This window comes from Saccopteryx bilineata, chromosome 2 (assembly GCF_036850765.1).
Source record: "Saccopteryx bilineata isolate mSacBil1 chromosome 2, mSacBil1_pri_phased_curated, whole genome shotgun sequence".
Lineage (NCBI taxonomy): Eukaryota > Metazoa > Chordata > Mammalia > Chiroptera > Emballonuridae > Saccopteryx > Saccopteryx bilineata.
Window position 1 is genome coordinate 319,166,777 of NC_089491.1, and position 19,110 is coordinate 319,185,886.

General features: G+C 38.1%; 1 non-coding gene across 1 annotated transcript; it reads right to left on the bottom strand.

The window, feature by feature from the left end:
• Nucleotides 1–9,351: 9,351 nt before the first annotated feature.
• Nucleotides 9,352–9,482, bottom strand: LOC136327490 (small nucleolar RNA SNORA24). Its single transcript, XR_010729693.1, has one exon. It is a non-coding gene; the product is annotated as a small nucleolar RNA SNORA24 (small nucleolar RNA).
• Between the last annotated feature and the right edge of the window lie 9,628 nt (nucleotides 9,483–19,110).

Genomic DNA, 19,110 nt, shown 5'->3' on the forward strand with positions numbered 1-19,110 from the left:
ATATAATGAGAGGGATAAGAGGGAATCAGAAAAAAGGACCAAAAAAGAATAATAAAGAAGAAAAAATAAAAATAATAAGTAAAAATCTGTTGTATTAAGTGGAGCGAAGACTAAATACAATGGAGACCTTGGGTTGGGAGGACCCAAAATGCCACAAAAATAAACAAGAGAAAAAAAAATAAAAACAAAAGCAAAAAAGAGAAATAAAGCCAAAAAAAAGCCTTGAGTCCCAAATTAACTAATTTGTTCGTGATTGAGGATTATATGGGAGGAAAGTAAAATGAGAAAAGAAAAAACGAATAGAAAGGAAAAAATAAGAAAAAGAGAAAAACGAAGGAAGAAATAAAATAGGAGGAGAAAAAAACAAAATAAAGCAAGACAAAAAAAAATAACAAAAGAGGAGAGAGTGAGAGTTAAGTGTTTTGGAGTATAACCTTAAAGGAGGGTGAGGATGAAGAAGAAAAATAAAATGCAACACTCATGGGTAGTGTAGTTCAAGAAAGGGGAAGCATAAGATGGGCAGAGAATAGAAGGACCGAGGTGGAGGAAATAAATGCAAAAAGATAGAAGAAACAAACAACAACAACAACAAAAAAGAATTAGTGGATCAAGTTGTAAAGTCTGTGGGTTTTTCTTGATTTTGAGAGGTTAACTTCTTCCTTTTTCTTTTCTCTCCCTCTTCCTAGTCGGTGACTCTGTACCCCAGGCTCTGCCCCTGTGTCACTCTTAGGTAGGGATTTGCAGTTGATGGGATTCTATGGCAATGTCATATAATTGGCTTTAGTCTTGCTGGAAGTAAAGGCTTGTTGGCGTTTGCAGGGTCCAACGATGAGAGAGTTTGTTTTCCTGGATTCTCTCTCCTAGTCCCCCCTTTCTGAATTAGCAGCCTGGTGATCCAGCTATAAGGCTGCAACTGCTTCTGCCTGGGGAGTAAGAAGCTCAAAGAGCTGGGAAATCCCCACTCTATCCCCACTCAGTGCAAGGCTTTGGGAAAGGCTCTGAGAGTCAGGGCCTCCAGTGTAATCAGGCGGGGGTGGGAGTCAATTGTTGTCAAGGTGACTGTTCAGCACCTAGCATTTAGTTGGACCTCTCAACCCAGGCTTTCCACACTTTGTAGCCTGTTTTTGCAGGGAAGAAGAGGCACTAGTCTCTGCTTACGACTAGTGTAGTATAGACCTTATTATCTGCCAAGTCCTTCTTGTTAGCGTTTATCCCTGAATATGGAGGCTCTATCAATCAGAAGTTGCCCCAGCCCCTTTAGCGAGAGGCACTTAAAAAATATCACGCCTCTTGTCTTAGATCGCTGAACTGAGAGAGATCTTATCAATTAGAACCGAGGGTGCGCAGATTTTATGGGTTAAGCTAATTTCAGTGATTGGGTCGCAGCTGTGCTTCCGAAGGTATTTTAGGCTGCCTGCGCGCACCCCTCCCCCAACGCTTGATTGTTAGCTTGAATGGCTGGGTGAGGTGCCCTGCCCACGGAGAGAATCTCCCAAGCCTCTCCCGCTCGCCCCGCCGCTGGCGGCTGGACCGCACCAGGCGCAGGATAATGGAGCCCCCTGGTGTGCGGGCCAGCAGGGCGCCCTGGGCGTGTGGAATGCCCAAGGCACGCGCTCGAATGGGGCGCTCCGGGCACCAGTGGCCGGCGACCCCCACTCGCAGTGTGCGGGCTGCTGGGAACATCAGCGGTGCTCAACCGGACCAGGCGCGCGCTCGGCTGCTCGCGGCGGCTCGCGGCGGCGGCTCGTGGCGGCCACTCGCGGTGGCGGTTCGCGGCGCAGCCGGCGGCTCGCGGTTCCCAAGCATATGGGCTGACTCACCGCAGGCGCACTCCCTCGCAGCTTGAATGAGCGTCGCTGCGGTAGCTTCCTCCACACCCTCGTCTCTCAGATTCAAGTGATAACAGTCCTTTTGCTTTCAGTTTGTGTGGAACTCCGGAATGCTCCGAGGATAAATTTTTCTGTTTCTAGTTGATAAATTTGTTGTGATTTAGGGGAGAGCTGTCGGACGCGCTTCTCACGGCGCCATTTCCGTGATGTCACTTTGAGATAATTGTTTCTATACAAAGAACTCATAAAACTCAACAACAAACAAACAAACAAACAATCCAATACAAAAATGGGAAGAGGACATGAACAGACACTTCTCCCAGGAAGAGATACAAATGGCCAACAGATATATGAAAAGATGCTCAGCTTCATTAGTTATTAGAGAAATGCAAATCAAAACTACAATGAGATACCACCTCACTCCTCTTAGATTAGCTATTATCAACAAGACGGGTAATAGCAAATGTTGGAGAGGCTGTGGAGAAAAAGGAACCCTCATTCACTGTTGGTGGGAATGTAAAGTAGTACAACTATTATGAAAGAAAGTATGGTGGTTCCTCAAAAAACTGCAAATAGAACTACCTTATGACCCAGCAATCCCTCTACTGGGTATATACCCCCAAAACTCAGAAACATTGATATGTAAAGACACATGCAGCCCCATGTTCATTGCAGCATTGTTCACAGTGGCCAAGACATGGAAACAACCAAAAAGCCCTTCAATAGAAGACTGGATAAAGAAGATGTGGCACATATACACTATGGAATACTACTCAGCCATAAGAAATGATGACATCGGATCATTTACAACAAAATGGTTGGATCTTGATAACATTATATGGAGTGAAATAAGTAAATCAGAAAAAACCAAGAACTACATGATTCCATATATAGGTGGGACATAAAAACAAGATTAAGAGACATGGTCAAGAGTGTGGTGGTTATGGGGGGGGAGGAGAGGAAGGAAGAGAGGGAGAGGGAGGGGCAGAAAGAAAATTAGATAGAAGGTGACGGAGGACAATCTGACTTTGGGTGATGGGTATGCAACATAAATGAATGACAAGATAACCTGGACATGTTTTCTTTGAACATATGTACCCTGATTTATTGATGTCACCCCATTAAAATTAATAAAAAAGGAGATATTTTTTTTTTGAGTTGTGTCTTGTTTCTTGAGGTGTGTCTGTAATGCTATAAACTTCCCTCTCAGGGCTGCTTTTTCTGTGTCCCATAAATTTTGAGTTTTTTTTGTTCGTTTTCATTTGTTTCAAGGAAATTTTATTTCTTCCTTGATCTTATTGTTAACCCATTTGTTGTTTAATAACATGCTATTTATTCTCCAAGTGTTTGAATGTCTTTCAGTTTTCCTATTGTTGTTCATTTCTACTTTTATGCCATTGTGATCAGAGAATTTGCTTGATATGATTTCAATCTTCTCAAATGCATTGGGATTTGTTTTGTGTCCTAACATGTGGTCTATCCTAAAAAATGTACCATGCACTCTTGAAAAGAATGTATATTCTGCTGCTTTAGGGTGAAAGGTTCTGAAGATATCTATTAAATCCAGTTGATCTAGTGTGTCATTTAAGGCTGCTGTTTTTTTGTTCATTTTCTGTCTGGAGGATCTATCCATTGATGTTAGTGGGGTATTAAAATCTCCTGCTACTATAGTATTTCTGTCGATCTCACCCTTTAAGTTCATCAAAATTTGCTTTATATATTTAGGTGCTTCTATATTAGGTGCTTAGATATTTATAATGTTTATGTCTTCCTTTTGAATTGCGCCCTTTATCATTATGTAGTGACCTTTTTTATTCCTTACTTTAGCCTTTGTTTTAAAAGCTATTTTGTCAGATATAAATATTGCTACACCAGCTTTTTTCCCTTTTCCATTTGTGTGAAATACTTTTATCCATCCTTTCACTCTCAGTCTATGTGTATCTTTTGTTTTGAGGTGGGTCTCTTGTAGACAGCATATGAATGGGACCTGTTTTGTTTTCCATGTAGCTACCCTATTTCTTTTGATTGGAGCATTTAATCCATTTAAATTTAAGGTTATTATTGATATGTAATTGTTTATTGCCATTTTATTCTTTAAGTGTACTGTTCTCTTTTTCTAGATTTTTTTTTTTGCTCTGTTTACAGCAGGCCCCTTAACATTTTTTGCAGCATTGGTTTAGTTGTAATGAATTTCTTTAGTTTTCTTTTTTCTGGGAAGCTTTTTATTTTTCCTTCAATTTTAGATGATAATCTTGCTTGATAAAGAAGTTTTCATTGTAGGTTCTTGTCTTGCATTATTTTAAATATTTCTTTTCATTCTCTTCTAGCCTCAAGTGTTTTTATTGAAAAGTCAGATGTCATCTTTATGAGGGCTCCTCTGTAGGTAATTGACTGCTTTTCTCTTGCAGCTTTTAGTATTCTTTCTTTATCTCTTAACTTTGGTATTTTAATTATGATGTGTCTTGGTGTAGGCCTCTTTGGGTTCCTCTTTAATGGGACTCTCTGTGCTTCTTGAATTTGTGTGACTTTTTTCTTCATCAATTTAAGAAAGTTTTCAGCTATCATTCAGGATTGAATGATTTCTTCAATCAGGTGTCTATCCCTTGTTCTTTTTCTTCTCCTTTAGGAACCCCTATGATGCGGTTATTGTTTCTCTTCATGTTGTCATAGAGCTATCTTAAAGTTTCCTTAGACTTTTTGAGCCTCTTTTCTTTTTGCTGCACTGCTTCCATGCTTTCATTTATCTTGTCCTCTTAATCGCTGGTTCAATCCTCTGCTTCATCTAGCCTGCTGTTAATTCCTTCTAGTGTACTCTTTATTTCTGATATTGTATTTGTCATTTCTGACTGATCTTTTTATGATTTCAATGGGCTTTTTTTATGCTTGCTATCCCTTTTTTAGGTGCTCATTATGCCCATCTATTGTTGCTCTAAGATCTTTGAACATCCTAACTATCATTATTTTAAACTCTGCATACAGTAATTTGTTTACTTCCATTTCATTCAGTTCTTTTTCTGGGGATTTCTCTTGTTGATTCATTTGGATTGCAGTTCTTTGTTTTCCCAATTTTTCTGTATATAGACTCCTCCTTTTGGTGTGCTGTTTGAATAGCTAGCTGAGTCTCAGGTTTAAGTTTTCTGCTTCCAGCTATCAGTTGTATTGGATCTAGATCTTCTTGGGTTGGCATCATCTGTTGTTTGTAATTCTCCGTGGTCTACTTGTGATGAGTTACTGCTCTTTTTGCTGTTTGTGTGGGTGGTTTCTGTGCCTGGGTAGTGTGGGAAGGGCCAACCTATCTGTGAGGATCAGCTTCTTCCTGCTTAGAGCTGTCAGCAGCTCTGTACAAGCTGCAAGCTCTGAAAAGTTAGATTCCACTTTTCAGCTGTTCCAGCTCCTCTTGCAACTGCCTCATCTTTTCAGAGTCCTCTGTTGAAAGACTGTAGTGTGGACCCGACTGGCCTCACCTAACCAACCCCTGTGCAGATTGCAAGCTTGTTTGGTTAAGGCATCTGAGTTTGGAAATACAATGTTATTGGACCCCCCCCCCCCATTTTGGGAGTATCTTGGACAATAACTCAGTACAGGGATTGTGGCCTCTACTCCAAGGCCTCATTCCTCAGCCTTTGCTGGATACTCAAATTTTATTTCTCCCAACAAGGTGAGCCACAGGAATGTCTGAGTTCCTCTGAGGTCCTCTTTCTGCTGCTTTTTACTGCTAGCTGTTTGCTGGGCCCCGCAGGGAACTCTGGAATTAGTACAGGTAGTGGGCATTGCTTGTTCCTTGACCCCAGTTGTCATTCTATCCAGATTTTTCTTTTTATAAATCTCAGTAGGGTGTTACCATAGGAGTGCACTGGATGTGGCCTGCCCATCGGCTCTCTGGGGGCGGGGCGTGTTCTCAGTAGTGGAGAGGGGAGGTGTAGCTCGGGTCTCACTGGAACCCTGAGTCATTGACCCACCCTGTTTCCTTGACTTTCAGAACAACCCTTACCCTTGACTGGATCTGGAGAGATTTCCAGGGGTGAAGCAGCTGTCTTTCCCCAGGCTTGTGTGGGATAAAGGTATCCTTTCATGAAAATGGCTGCTTTAGCACTGGATAATGACTAAGCACAGTTGTTCTGGTCACTGTCACTGTGTCTATCTCTATGCCTTCAACTTTACACTCTCCTCATGCAACTCCAGTCCTCTCAGCTCTCCCTCCCCTGGAGCCCCAGGTAAGTGGCTGTGAGCAAGATTTTTTGCACAGGCCCTTTTTCTGTGACAGAGACAGAGAGAGGGACAAATAGGGACAGACAGACAGGAAGGAAGAGAGATGAGAAGCATCAATTCTTCATTGCGGCTCCTTAGTTGTTCATTGATTGCTTTCTCATATGTGCCTTGACCAGGGGGCTACAGCAGACTGAGTAACCCCTTGCTCAAGCCAGCAGCCTTGGGCTCAAGCTGGTGAGCCTTGCTCAAACCAGATGAGCCTGCACTCAAGCCAGTGATCTCGGGGTTTTGAACCTGGGTCCTTTGTGTCCCAGTCCAACTCAGTATCCACTGCACCACCACCTGGTCAGGCTTGCACAGGCCCTTTAAGACTGACTTTGCATCTCTGAAAGCTGAATCTTTCTCGCAGATAGAAACCCTGCTCTTTTCATCACTTGATGCTATCTAGTTGCCTCTTCTAGTCACTGGGGCTCTAGGCTGGGGACCCAGGCCTGGATTCGAGGACCCCTACCTCTCAGGGTCCCTTTCCCCACAGTGAGAGTCCCTTTGGATACTCTGCTGCCCCTTGCTCCTGGGAGCAGGGCAGCCCCCACCGTGTTTCCGTACTTCCTACCAGACTCAGTGTGTCTTCTTCTGTGATCCTTGGTATAAAGCCAGTAGCCACAGCCACCATCATAGCTGACTGGCCCATGCAGGTTTGCATTTGATTTGGACAGATGGTAATGAAACAATGGAGCCAAGAACTGGTGGGCCATTAGCTTTAATCCTAGCTTGCCCCTGGTGGGCAAGAAATACACACAGTGGGAAAACACTTCTCTTTCCATTCAGGGCTCCCAAAGCCACTGACTTATCTGAGTTTCTCTAGGATCAAAGGTTTGTACCTCACCAGCCTTATCACCTCTGTTTTCCATCTCCTTCTCTCTGCACAAACTGTGCACAAACTGTCTTCTTCAGCACTCTGCCATTTTCGCTGCTTCTCCTCTCCTCCACATGGCCTTTCTCTGCTCTTCTCTCTAATGCTAATCTCAGGAACCAAGAGAGAGCAAGCTCATGGTCTGCCCCATTTTATAGTGTAGAAATTGAAACCTTTAATCCAATATACAAACAAGGAAGTCTCTGATACAAAGTCACTTAGGGTGGGAAAGGCTTAATCTTAAAACTAAGCCTTAGGGTATAATGACCCTGCCTGCTTACAGCCTGTCCCCCACACCCAATGCAAACTACAAGTGAGCAAACCTATATATCATATTTACAAACACATTTGACCAACACTTGGTTATAGAGTCCTCTTTGTTTAGTCCAATGTTGGTTTTTCATGATGATTGTCCTTAAATTAAGTCATAATCCAATTTGGTCCTGGGAGGTGGCAGTTGGAACTTCTGCCTACTCTGATGCCCTCTTGGAATCCCAATTCTATTGTATATTCTTGCCTCCTTTTTTATATACTCTATTCATGGACCATATAGGTTTGGATTCTATTGATCCATACATTTTTATTTCATATTTCTGTGATACACTTAATATCTCTTGAGTAATTGTTTTCAGCTTCATCTTCCTGTTTATAACCATCATTCTAGCAATTATTAATTTGTTTAACTCTTCCAGTAAATTTATTTCTTTAATTAATTTAAAATGTTTTTGTTCTTTTCAAATTTTCCTGCCTAAGGTCATAGTATCTTATTATACTTTATAATATCTGTTTCTTCTTTTGTAATTTTAGTTATACTAAAATACTTATTTTAAAAATTTTATATTTTTATTATATCTATATTTAGACAATTTGTGTTTTTGTGCTCTCCTGGTAACTCTTTCACATGGTGGCTTGATTCTTCATGAGAGTGGGGTTATTTTTCTGTTTAAAACTTGTAATTTAAGTTGTAGAAATATCTGTACAAAGGTTGCTTTTTCCAAACTCTTAGGAGTTCCCGTGGTTCTCAGCTGTCTCATTCTTGAGCCTTCCCTGTTCTGCTATTCATTATTCCACACCCACTTCATCCTATTATTTAGATAAACTTGTTTTATTACAAGATTTTTATAGAATCCTTTTTATTTTACATCACATACTTGAGTTTGTAATTGTTAAGTAATATAATTATTTGACAGAAATCTGTCATTCCCCCACCTCAATAATCTCTTACCTCCATGAAAACATAAAATATATAGGTCTTTAGCTCATTATTTTATCTTAGCTCTTAGGATAGTGCCAGACATGTAGTAGACATCCAATTAAATTAAATATCTGTATTGTTGACTGAATTACTGCACAGATAAATACATCCTTTTATCTTGTTTATTATATGAAAGTTTCCTCCAAGATGTATTTTATTCAGATACTTAATGGATCAAGTTTATTGAAATTGTTTGTTTTTTTTCCTTCTGCAATTGCTGTTGTTGGTGCTGGTATGATTAAAACATTGGAAAATATACCTGAAACATCTAAGTACACAAATATTACTAATTGTGGAGTTTCTATATGAGTTTTTGAAATTTTGAATGTCAGCTGATGTAGAAGCACCAAATGTTGCCTTTAATAAGTCCACAGAGTATATGAGCATCTCCAAGAGCAGAATTGTAAACTCTTTATATTACAAATGTTTGACCAGAGTGAATAGCATGCAGTTGTTCAAACTGGAATGAGAGTCCTAATTTATGGTGTTAGGAACTGTGATCTTTATCTCAAGTTGGAAGACTGCAGCCCAACTCTTTCTTAGTGCTTAGATGAGGTGTTTGGTGCCAAGAAGCTGTTGAGCTTTAAAGAAGTAGCTGAAAAGTTTCCATTTTTTATTACAGAACATTGAGGCTCTAAATGAACTTTTGGTATCAGAATTCTTCAACATCACCTATACTACAATAGTCACTGAGGGTTGTAAATTTAGCTAACAAACTCTGAAGTCAAAGAAAGCTTCTTATTGTTGGATTACTATGTGTTGATATCTCCTACCAGCTTCCATTTATAGGAGTGTGTTTTAGTCAAACTAGCTTTTTTTTTTTTCCAGACAAAATCAAGCAGTTTATTTCACAACAAGGAAGTAACTTATTATCTACTTAAAAAAAATAACATTCTCTATCCTGAAAATACTGATTCTCCCCCCCCCCAGAATATTCTTTTGTTTCTATCAATTATCTGCCACTCAATCCTGGAGCTGCCAAGATTTGAAATCCCGTCTGTGCGGTGCACTGCCAGAGGCCACATGCGACTTCACCAGGTCACCGGACTTCTTGGTCCCGGAAGTTGCAATTTCAACTTCGTAGAAACATTGCAAAAAAACAGGCTTGGGCGCGCAATAACCCGGCCCCCTCCAGGTCGTCAGGAGAATGTTACTTGTGTAAGTCAGAATCTGATACCAATTAAATGGTGACAGCTTTGCTAATAAACAAGAATATGCTCTTCCATGGCTAGGAAGGGAGGCTGCCACAGCTGACAGGTCCCAAAGACACATGGAGATCAAACTAGCTTTTAATAACAGTATCCTTTTTTGATTGCTTGGGAACCCCTATTAACAACGTTTTTTTAATCAGTGGTTAAATAACTTAGTTGTTCAATATTTTGACTTCATGTATATGGTATATATGAGTTTAGATGGAAGAATAAGTGAGTGTAAAAACCAAGTGTTGCATGATACATTTGCTTTAATCAATCTATACACAGTTTCACCTAGGGTTTCTGAACAATAAGTGAAAATTTAAAATAGTAAAATTTGACATTAAAAATAACTAGGTCTATAGAATTCTTCTAAGTTATCTCACTTATAGGGAACTTGAATTAATTTTTATTTATAACTGACATAGCTCATAGGTAAAATATTTTAAATTACTATAAATACAAAGTTAAGTTTTAATCAAAAGCATGTCAACAATTCACTGTCAACAGTAATCCCCAATTTGAGGCTCATTAAAGAATGAAACTTTATTCAATGTAAAACTGCTCAATTGTGATACAGCATAGCTGTGGAATAGCTCACTAATAATATACCACAGTTTACCTTTTGCAACAGCATGGATATGCCTGGAGAGGATTATACTAAGTGAAAAAGCCTGTCAGAGAAACACAAACACCATATAATTTCACTTACATGTGGAATCTAATGACCAAAATAAAGTAACAAACAAAGTAGAAACAGGCTCATAGATTGAGGGTACAGATGAACAGCTGTCAAATAGGAGGAGATTTCAGGGGCTAGGTGATTAAGCAAATCAATAACAACAACTCTCAGACAACAGTATGGTGATTACCAGAGGGAAAGGGGGTTAGGGCAAGTAGAAGAGGTAAAAGGGAGGATAAATGATGATGAAAGGATTTGAGGTGGTGAATACACAATAAAATAAATATACATATCATGTAGTATAGAATTGTACACCTGAAACATGTAAGATTTCATTAACCAATGTTACCTCAATAAAGTCAATTAAAGAAAATAGTGATATAGCACAGTTGTGAAAACAGCATGGCTATAAGGCGGTCCTGGGGCATAGCAGTCAGGGGACCAGCACCTTTCCAGCTAAACAGCCAGGCTTTGCCCTGTGTTAGCCTGCTCCACTCTGCTCTGGTAAGATAGCTTCATTGTTTCAGCTCCAGCCTTAGAGACACAGCCTGCCAGGAAAACATAGATTTCTGTGGAAAGAAAAAGTACCCTGGTAGAGCTACATGGAATCTGGCTTATATAGACATAAGTCCCACCCCTGATCCCTCATTGGTCTGTTCTCATACAAATGAGGACTCCAGATTAGTTTAGTCACTTTTAATTGGTCAAAATGAAGCTACTCTGATTGGTTGGTAAAGAAGCAGATGGGATATAGCTATGTAGCTTTAATTGGATGGGGAAAGCCTCAGTCCTATTGGTTGAAATAGGACTCTAGAACAGGGGTCGGGAAACTTTTTGGCTGAGAGAGTCACGAACACCACATATTTTAAAATGTAATTCCATGAGAGCCATACAATGACCCGTGTACATTACGCATTATCCAATAAAAATTTAGTGTTGTCCCAGAAGCCAGCTGTGATTGGCTTCAGCCACCCACAACCATGAACATGAGTGGTAGGAAATGAATGGATTGTAATACATGAGAATGTTTTATATTTTTAATATTATTTTTTAATTAAAGATTTGTCTGTGAGCCAGATGCAGCCATCAAAAGAGCCACACCTGGCTCGTGAGCCATAGGTTCCTGACCCCTGCTCTAGAAACTCCTTTATAAGGGCTGCTCAGATGGCAGAAACACAATGTAGGCAGACAGTTCAGTGCAGCCTTTGACTTAAAGTGCAGTGTGCATGGAGGCTTCTGTGTAGAAATAGCTGCTAGGCTCTTTTCGTCTCTGTTTTTTTTCTGTTTTGTTTTTTAAATTGAGGCCCAGTTAGTCACCAGAAGATTTTTGTAGTATGTATCTTCTATCTTGGGGTTTACAAGTATAATCAAATTGTTACAAATGTAATGGTTGGTCAATTACAATTGACCAGTAAATCTTTCCTTCCTATTGTAGCCTCACATATGTAGCTATCTGGCATTAAATATTCATTATTTATGCCAGTAACTTCTTTCAATCTCACAGGATCTTTTAAATTAAACTATATCTTTGTCCTATGTCTGTACTTCTCTCACTGACATTTTATATACAAGGCACCAGGCTGAAAAAAGGTCAAGTGGTACAGTTATAAATGGAAAAGAGATTAAAAAAGTTCTCAGGCCATGGTGTAATCTAAGAGTAAGTTAAATATGGAGCAGTACTTAGTACACATGCTCAATAGACAAGTAGGAATCCTCTGGGTAGATGTTAATGACTGGGGCAGCATAGCACATAAAATTATTTTTATAGCAAAAATAAAAAAATATTATTTTTTCATAGGCCACAGTAATTATTGTGAAAGACATCATGAGGCTTTAATAGACATAAATGTTCAGGAAAACAATTGTGAAATATAGTCATGGTATTGGCATAATTCTTTCCTACAAAAACACTATTATTGTTCTGTAAACCTTACAAATGTCAGTCTAGTGTTACCGTTAATTAACTCCAGAAGTAAAAGAAACATGTTGAAACTTATATAAATCAATGAAGAGTAAGAAAGGAATAAAAAACTAAGTAAGAAAGAGAGAGTGAGCAAAGACAACCTTACTGAAAATTCTACTTTAGTACCCATATATTAAAAAGCAGTTACAGTGTTTGGAAGGTAAATACATTCACAGAAGCAGTGACTTACATTTTTTTCATCAGAACATTAAGCAGAAATTAAAAATGGATTTTCCTCCATTAATATTCTCCAGCTGGCATGTTATGACTGAAACTTGCTGAATCTGTGCCACACTGTGATGCATTTAATGGTGTACGCAGGTACAACTAAACAATACATTACTTGTAATGTCTGAAACAACCTAGCAAAGCCTGGTACCCAAGTGTTGAAATACCACTGTTCTGTTTCTCAGAAGTTGCCTAGATATACCCAAGAGACCAAACTTCTCTGAAAAGCCTTTACTATTAATTTCTTTCTGTCACTTTTATATAGTCCAGTGATAAAAGGGTACACTTTCTTCCCTATGTCATCAGAACAGTGTTGTTTAAATGTTAATACTGGAGGCAAAGCAGTTGACACAGGAGGTTTAATAATAGGGTTTTTAATGTTTGTGTCAATAACTGACCCACTTGGTTGCAAATATCCCCTAATTTAAAAAAAGAAAAAGAGCCCCCCCCTGAAAAAAAAGATAAAACCAGAACTTTAATTTTGACATAAGCTAAATCTTTTACAGTGTCCCCAAGGTTTTAGATTCCAGGGCAGAATCTTTGTTGATGTTAAATAAAAAGGTTACTGTTTGCAGTTTCCTTCAGCTGTTATAAGACGGCTGGCAGAGACTGAACTGTCAGGTTCCAGAGGGCCAGTCCTTTTCAAAGTAACCAGACACTGTGTTTGAGAAAGGTGATAGTCGACAGGCTGACGTTATGATGCTTGTGAACCAGCCTGTGCCCCACTCTTCAAATCACCACTCAGTCCAAACAATAAGACAGTTGTTTCTATACATAAAAACCCATGGCTGGTTTTGTTTGTATAATTGCTGAGTGGAAAAAATATTTTAACTTAGTGAAGCTGGATATATTTCTAAAATTTGAGCAATTTAATTAAGTTCATTGAGTCCCTCTGGTAATTTTAAACGTTCTATTGCAATGCAGCTTATTTTCTTTCCAAATGGCTTGTTTATCTAGACAGAATTTTAGATTCCAAACAGTTGAAAATGTAGAAAAATTGAATCAAGTGGTTGCTTTTTCTAAATCAAAACTTTCAACTAATTTTCTGAACTGTCGGACATGATAAATTATTTTGCCATTGATTACATTGGGCTATTGGCATGCAAAATATATTAAACTTTTGTCTGAGATCAGGGAAAATGAACCAACCAGTCAAGACAAATTGAGAATTTGATAAATTATATTTTTCAGCTTACTTTCTTAGCACATTAACCTGCCAAACAGTCAAAACAAACTTACTAGAGGATAAATTATAAAAAATAACTTATTGAATTTATTCTATACAAAGCAGTTTTCAATAATCTTATTATCATTGTTATCTTTGTTGGCGTGTAGAAGTTCAGTTTGCCGAGGTTTATAAGAGTAGTAAATTGGTTCATCTCTAATCACGTTTTCCCACTTACAATACTCTCTTTCATATACTAATCTGACAGCACTATCATCAATAGAGAATATAAAATTTTGGCATATCTTAAAATATATTACAAGAGTTTCTTTAAATAAAAGCACTTAAGTCCCTGGCTGGGTAGCTTAGTTGGTTAGAGCATCATCCTGATAATGCCAAGGTTGTGGGTTTGATTCCTGGCCACAGCACATACAAGAATCAACCAATGAGTATATAAATGCACATATCAATCTCTCTCTCAAATAAATAAATAAATAAATAAATAAATAAATAAATTTATTCTAATGTACAGGTATATATATGTAATAAACAGAAGTTAGAAGTATAAACATAGAGTATAATTTTTATGAGTTATATTTGGTTTCTTTTTTTCCCCTTACTTCATCAAAACTGTAATTTTTTATGACTGTAGATATTCAGAAAAACATGTTCACTGCAAAAAAAAAAAGAATAAAATGTTTGTGATTTGATAAATATAATAGGCCTTAACTAGATGGTGTTGCAAAATATATTTGAAATACTGCACTGTAAGTATCTATTTGAATAAGAAATTTTTTTACAATTAGAAATATATTGCTCACAAAAATTAGGGGATATTTCAAAATAAATATGAAGCAATAAAAAAAGAAACATTTCATTTTTTATTAAACAAGAACATCAGAAATGCAAAAGACAAGTCAAAGAAAGTTGTTCAATTATGCAAATGAGATGCAAAATCAACTTTTATTTCATTGATGAAAATGCACTATACAAAAGGCTGAACAAGCTGGAGTATCTATCTGCACATTCCCTGATTGCCTAATTTATGGAAACAGTGTAATTAGACCTATATTGATATTTAGAGTCTTCTTATAATATATGCATACATTTCTAAAACACGCCCTGGCTAGATAGCTCCGTTGTTGAGAACAGTGGCCTGAAGCACAGAGGTTGCCGGTTTGACCCCCAGTCAGGGCACATACTGGCACATACCGGCACATACCGGCACAGATTGATGTTCCTGTCTCTCTCTCTTTCTCCCTGGCTAAAATCAATAAATAAAAATTATAAATAAATAAATAATGCTACCTCTTCAGGCCTTAGATTTCAACCTCCATTTTTATTGAATTTGGGCTGTATTTAACAATTGACTTTTTATATTAATAGAATATTTTAATATATACATCAAACTCAATGGGTCACAATAGCAAAGTTAATCTCCAATATTATGTTTCTTAGAATATAGATAATTTTAATTTCCTTTAATAAAAAGAGGAAGAGAGAGACACAGAGAGAGAAACATTTATCTGTTCCTGTATGTGCCCTGACCAGGGATCAAACCAGTAACCTCTAACCAACTGAACTATTTGGTCAGGGCCACAGATGATTTTTTTCAGTAATCCCAGTAGTAGCTGACTATAATTCAATATAAAATTATTTAATTTGAAGTGCTAATTTAGAAGAAGGCAAAAATAGTTTCAAGTGCTCACTACTCTGAAATATAAACTGTCCATTATATGTAACTATTTTTGCTTAAATTATAAATATAAGTTAAATAACTTAAAAACAACAGTAAAAGACGTGTTTCACTTTTAAAAGCAAATAACTTTTTTTTTTTTAAATCAACGTGGCATTATCTGTACTATGGCCACTAACTCTAATGATGTGCTTGTGCCATTCAGCCTAAGTTCTGATCACCTGCAAAATTAAATTAGAGTTACAGGAAAACAGTAGCCACATATAAGGAGAAAAATGGGTGCCAACATAATTTACCATTAGTTAACCTGAATATACTGTAGATATTATAATTATAATATAGTCAGGGCTCAAAAACACCTGGGATCTCGATGACTTTAAGAAGAAAGAGATAAAAACAATGAATTGCCCTTTCCCATGACTGAGGCTGTCAGAGTCAACCCTTAGAGAAGATTCTCAAACCAGGTATAATCAAAACCTGACCAAAAAATTACCACATTTTTCCATGTATAAGATGCACCTTAATTTTGAGGCCCAAAATTTGAAAAAAAAAATGTATTACATAAAGTTATTGGACTTAAGTTTTATTCATCATAAAATTCATACAACTCCTCATCACTGTCAAAACTCCCATCCATTAGCTTGTCCTCATCTGTGTCTGATGACAAATCACTATCTTCTTATATTGCTTTATCTTCAGTTCCATCTATGGCATTTGAAATGCCACACTTCTTAAATGGCTTGGCAACCACTGCATAAGACGTACCCAGTTTTTAGACTCCAATTTTTTTTTTCTTTTTTTTCCTGAAGCTGGAAACGGGGAGAGACAGTCAGACAGACTCCCGCGTGCGCCCGACCGGGATCCACCTGGCATGCCCACCAGGGGCGACGCTCTGCCCACCAGGGGGCGACGCTCTGCCCCTCCAGGGCGTCACTTTGCCACGACCAGAGTCACTCTAGTGCCTGGGGCAGAGGCCAAGGAGCCATCCCCAGCTCCTGGGCCATCTTTGCTCCAATGGAGCCTTGGCTGCGGGAAGGGAAGAGAGAGACAGGGAAGAAGGAGGGGGTGGGGGGTAGAGAAGCAAATGGGCGCTTCTCCTATGTGCCCTGGCCGGGAATTGAACCCGGGTCCCCTGCATGCCAGGCCAACGCTCTACCGCTGAGCCAACCGGCCAGGGCTAGACTCCAAATTTTTTTAAAAAGGATGCATCTTATTCATGGGGAAATACAGTAAATAGAACATTAACTAAATTTTAATAAATGTCTACTTTGGAAAAAAAGACACAATCTTCAGTCTACCATACCTCATTTCATAAAAAATATATTTGTAATGCAAAATTATTATTTAATGTGTTGAATTAATAAGTAAGATAATGTTTTATAGTTGAACTAAGTGGGAATAAAATCAAATGGTTAAATACTAAGATTATAATATAAAATTAAAAAAGAACTTCAAACCTTTGCTGAGTATGAGACAAATTTTCAAAGGTGAGAACACTTAAATGGCTATTGTAGGATTTTAGTATGGCAGACCGGTTGTAATATTAACCCTTTCATTGAGGATAATCAGAAAAGCTAGATAATTTTTTAAAGTCTGTTCAAAGTCATTAGAAAGTTCACAATTGAAAGTACAACAAACAATTTATAGGACAGTTTTGTAAGTAATGGGAAGGCACAGAGGTGAATCTGACACTGGCTTTTCTTTTTCCTTTAAAGGAATATGCCAGTACCTATGTAGCTGAGACACTGAGCAAAGCTTACAAAAGACTCATAGTTATGGGGAGACCGAAAATGAAATACAGACTCTAGGAAGGAAGAAGAGCCCTGGTAATCAGTTTGGGATTTTAGTAGATACATAAAGTGCTATCCTAGTAGTAGAATAATTATAAACATCCATCAAGAACAAAAGTGAGGTAGAGACATGGCTAGGAAAAATCCTGAGGAGGCCCTGGCCAGTCGTCCTGGCGTGCCGGGGACCCGGGTTCAATTCCCGGCCAGGGAACATAGGAGAAGCGCCCATTTGCTTCTCCACCCCCCCTTCCTCTCTGTCTCTCTCTTCCCCTCCCGCAGCCAAGGCTCCATTGGAGCAAAGATGGCCCAGGCGCTGGGGATGGCTCCTTGGCCTCTGCCCCAGGCGTTGGAGTGGCTCTGGTCTCGCAGAACGACGCCCCGGAGGGGCAGAGCATCGCCCCCTGGTGGGCAGAGCATCGCCCCTGGTGGGCGTGCCGGGTGGATCCCGGTCGGGCGCATGCGGGAGTCTGTCTGACTGTCTCTCCCCGTTTCCAGCTTCAAGAAAAAAAAAAAAATCCTGAGGAATTACCATCTGCAAACCAGCACAAAAGGAAATACTAAAAGGAGGGTATTTTTGGCAGAAAATTAAAAATTACAAATGGAAACAGGAAATTTAGTAAAAATGAAGAACAAAGGAGAGTAACAGGAATTAAATGAATAAATTAAAATAAATATTTAATATGCAAGGTAATTTCAATATCTGTGGGATTTTAAATACATATATAATTAAAAGATTAGAGACTATGCATTTGTTGAAAGTCATAGAACCTTTCAGTACAAGGAGCAGAACTTTAATGAGTGCTGTTTTAAAAATCAATGGGGATGCAATGCAGACTGTTACAAAATAATCCCTGTTACAGATGTATGACATACTTCATTGAAGGAAGTGGAAGAAAAATGACCTAAGTAACATAGGAAATGAATAGAAACTTGAAGACCAAGGGCTAAAAGAACTATGCATAAACATTATAGTCTAGTTCAGGGGTAGTCAATATTTTTATACCTACTGCCCACTTTTGTATCTCTGTAGTCAATCTTTTTATACCTACTGCCCACTTTTGTATCTCTGTTAGTAGTAAAATTTTTTAACCGCCACCGGTTCCACAGTAATGGCGATTTATAAAGTAGGGAAGTAACTTTACTTTATAAAATTTATAAAGCAGAGTTACAGCAAGTTAAAGCATATAATAATAATTACTTACCAAGTACTTTATGTCGGATTTTCGCTAAGTTTGGCAGAATAAATCTTTATAAAACAACTTACTATAGTTAAATCTATCTTTTTATTTATACTTTGGTTGCTCTGTGACCACCCACCATGAAAGCTGGAATGCCCACTAGTGGGCGGTAGGGACCAGGTTGACTACCACTGGTCTAGTTAGTAAAATTGTTTCCCCTAGGTTGACATTACTAATACTGCTATATATGTATACTGGTACTGAGCAAACAAACGAATATATATTGGTTAGTGGGAGCCAGTTTCTTACTATTGCAGTGAGAATTTTCACAAAAATAAAGGTGGAAGGCTAGAGTGAACCCTGTGGTACTAAATGAAAGTCAGAGAAATCAGTATGAACTTATGTTTAGCTTATACAGTTCTCCCTTGCCATATCTTGGTTCACTTTTCGTGGTCTCACAGTATTGTGGATTTTAAAATTGTATAAATTTAATTTTGTATCACAGATTTTTTGCTATATGTCAGGATTTTGTGGTATATAAATATTTTTATATATTTATTATTTTAATTATTTTTGCAGTAAAATAAGCATAAGAAGTGTTTATAACAGTGTGGCAAAGGTTTATAAGAGTGCAAAGAGGGTTTATAAAGCCTTAAAATATATATAAATAATAAAATAAATATAAGGTTTCTACTTAGTGGATTTTTGCCTATTATTGGAGGTTCTAGAACCTAACCTCCATGACAGACGAGAGACCATTGTATAGATATAGGTGGATACATGTAGAAATAGTTATAGACATGTATAGATACATAGGTAAGTACACCACATGTATTTTCTAGTTTTGTCAGCTGAAACAATAGGTAGTGGCAAACATACTCAGAATCCAGCTCTTAATTGCTAACACCATTTCCAGAAAAGGAACTAGAAATCCTTGAAGAAATGGCTGTTTCTAGTTTTAGGCACAGACTACATAAGATTCTAAATCATGTTGTAGTCCAGAAATAAG